Source organism: Capricornis sumatraensis, unplaced genomic scaffold, assembly GCF_032405125.1.
Source record: "Capricornis sumatraensis isolate serow.1 unplaced genomic scaffold, serow.2 scaffold1, whole genome shotgun sequence".
Lineage (NCBI taxonomy): Eukaryota > Metazoa > Chordata > Mammalia > Artiodactyla > Bovidae > Capricornis > Capricornis sumatraensis.
The window spans coordinates 1,522,126-1,525,650 of NW_027184612.1; the positions used below are offsets into that span (position 1 = coordinate 1,522,126).

Here is a 3,525-nt window from a genome sequence, read left to right on the forward strand (position 1 = left end):
ATAGGCCTAAATCCAATGATAAGTGCCCTTGTAAGAGAAAGACAGGTAGATTTGAGCCAGACAGAAGAGAAGACACAGAGAAGAGAAAGCAGTGTGACCACAGAGGCAAAGACAAGAGTGATCCGGCTTACAGTCAAGGAATGCATACAGCTGCCAGTAGCTGGAGGAGGCAAAGAATGGATCATTTCATAGAACTTTTGGAGGGAGTGCAGTCAGACCAACACCTTAGTTTCAGAATGCTGACCTCCAAAACTGTGTGAGAGTACATTTCTGTTGTTGTAAACTACCAAGTTTGTGGTTCCTTGTTACAATAGCCACAGGAAATTAATATTCATAAAATAAATCCAGTAAGCATGTCATCTAATCCAATACTGGGAACAACTCAAGATTAAATAGATACTAAGGTCTTCATTAGACAAAGATTTCCCAAAGAATGGTATTTGACCAATTCAATGATTTGACAGATCTGGTTATGTTCATTATAATCTGTTGTGCTCCTTACAGAGAATTATGGGGGAAAAGTAAAATATATTCATATAAAAAAGCAAAATTCAGAAGTCTTACATAAAAAGTGGTAGCAGTTGTTTACAAATACAACATATTTTCATATCCGTAGGAATTTCTTTATTGTGCTTTTAAAGAGGAAATTTGGTTCTAAGTTCCTTCAGGGGAAATATTAACATTGTATTTTGTTTTTGAAAACTTGTAAAATTAAATTTGAAGCTATGAGACGTGAGTATTGATAAAGAAAATTGCAATGCTAATACTAATAGAGCACCGGGGGAATGTTAACAGAAAAGCTTATCTGCAGAGTATTAGTAAATTGTTTTATAAGTACTATGTGCCCATACACATACTCTCATTAATAAAATGTTAATTGGATTTTGAATTTATGGTGAAAACTAATGCCATGAGCAATTAAATAAGTAAGTAGTAATCTGGTATCAGAAATTTTTATTAAATTGAGAGGAAAGTCGTCTTTACTTTTATTCAGCTTACATGAAACATTTGGAATGTGAATGTTTTACATTTAAATATTTTAAGATATTATTGTGTTGTGTAAAAATCAAAATTATTGTACACTTTCAATCCTTACCTTATTTTCAATAGGCTTTCAACTCCATGACAAAGGTTTTCTTACTTTACCCAATTTTAAGCATCACATCTTGCAATTATGTCCTAGTTTTCAGCTTTTCCTATGGCCTCTGGTACTTAGAATCAGAGTCACGTTGCAAGAGTCACCTTGTAGAGATACTAATAATTTGGGGGAGATCACCCAAGTCATGGTTGAGAGAATCAGCCAGGGGATGAGGGATATTCAGTTCGTGATGCAAATGGAGATAAGCCTACGGCCAAAATGGCAACCCACTGCAGTATTCTTGCCTGGAGAATACCGTGGTCAGAGGAGCCTGGTGGGCTGCTGTCCAGGAGGTCGCACAGAGTTGGACATGACTGAAGTGGCTTAGCATGCATGCATGCATTGGAGAAGGAAATCACAACCCACTGCAGTATTTTTGCCTGGAGAATCCCAGGGACGGAGGAGCCTGGTGGGCTGCCATCTGTGGGGTCGCACAGAGTCGGACACGACTGAAGTGACTTAGCAACAGCAGCAGACCACCCTGAACACGCCCCATTTCCTCTGATCTCGGAAGCTAAGCAGGGTCGGGCCTGATTAGTACTTGGATGGGAGACTGCCTGGGAATACTGGGTGCTGTAGGCTCATGGAGAAGGAAATGGCAACCCACTCCGGTATTCTTGCCTGGAAAATCCCATGGACAGAGGAGCCTGGTGGGCTACAGTCCATGGATAGTGTTCCACTACCTTCTGCCATTTTGGAGGGCTTCCCTGGTGGCTCAGAGGGTAAAGCATCTGCCTGCAATGTGGGAGAACTGGGTTCGATCCCTGGGTTGGGAAGATCCCCTGAAGAAGGAAATGGCAACCCACTCCAGTATTCTTACCTGGAAATTCCCATGGACAGAGGAGCCTGGTGGGCTACAGTCCACGGGGTAGCAAAGAGTCGGACATGCCTGAGTGACTTCACTTTCTTTCTTCTAAGAAATATGGGAAATTATGTGATGTCTCTACAGGAAATTGCATTACCCGCATCATATTAATAAGGTTAAGATTAGATCTTCTTGTTGTCTAGCATATTGAGGCCCTGCATCTTAACTCTGCTGCTGACTCACGGGTGGTTCAGGTGAAGGGTGGCTGCAGCTGTTTATGCATTATGATATTTTGTTGGTACATTGCAGTCTGAGTCCAACTGAGCTGAGATAGAATTTTCACTGAATGGCTCTTCTGTGGCAGAGAAAAGGCTCAGTACAGGGATTTCTCTAAAACCAACCAAAGAAGGCTTAGTTACTGAGAGCACAAAATAAGTTGATTGTAAGGGTCTCTTATCTCTGAGGTAAAGCCAGTCAAAAACACAAAGCTTTGTAAAAATTCGAGATAAGAAGATAAGCTGACCATATTGATCATAGTATATTTGTATGCCTAGTGACTTCATGGTATCTCTGTTAAATCTAACCCCTGTTCTGATAATTCTGGTGGAGGAATTATGCTGGAATTTGATTAACCTTAATCTCCTGCTATGTAGCAGAAGTGAAAAGTGAAGATCCATCAGGCTCCTCTGTCCATGGAATTCTTCAGGCAAGGGTACTGGGGTAGCCATTCCTTTCTCCAGGGGATCTTCCCAACCAGGGATCAAACCCGTTCTCTACATTGCAGGCAGATTCTTTACCATCTGAGCCACCAGGGAAGATATGGGGTGAAGGATATTCAAATGGAGACACAAGGACAACGCCTGCCTCCCCAACAAGGCCTCAAACATTCTTAAAGGGGGAGGAATTTGCAGTGGGTTCTCCCCACAGTTTTCAACGATGATCCATGTTTCACTGTCCTGTGTGCTGTCACACCAATTGTTCAGAATCATGTAAATCTCTATCCTGTGTTGGAAAGACTCTAGTGGAAGAAGCAGCTGGCTACAATCAAAGACTCAGAAATTAATCCATTTAACTCAGAAATGCTTATGGCAGACAGAATAATACCTCAAAAATGTCCATGTCCTAATTCCCAGAACCTATGTATGTGTTACTTTACATGGCAAAGGGGAAATAAAGTTGCAGATGGAATCAAGTTTGCTAATAAACTGACCCCAAGATGAGGAGACTATTCTGGCCAATGAAATCACAAGGGTCCTTAAAAGTGGAGGAGAAGCAATGTGAGAGTGTTACAGTGTGAGGACGACTCAGTGTGCCATTGGCACCTTTGAAGATGAAAGGGGGAAACCATAAGACAAGGAACATGACGTCCTCTAGAATGGGAAAAGGCAAAAGAAATGAATTCACCCCAGCCCTAGCACCTGCAGAAAAGAATGTGGTCTGGTAGACACATTTTAGCCCTGTGAAACCCATGTCAGACCTCTGACCTACAAAGCTATACTATAAATTTGTATTATTTCAGGCATTCAATTTCAGTAATTTGTTATGGCAACAGTATTAAATGAATACAGTGGCATTCAGGAAC

The 3,525-nt window shown here is 41.3% G+C and overlaps 1 pseudogene; it reads left to right on the plus strand.

Annotated features, from left to right (window-relative positions):
- Positions 1-1,599: 1,599 nt before the first annotated feature.
- LOC138072320 (5S ribosomal RNA) lies at positions 1,600-1,720 on the plus strand (annotated as a pseudogene).
- The last annotated feature ends 1,805 nt before the right edge of the window (positions 1,721-3,525 follow it).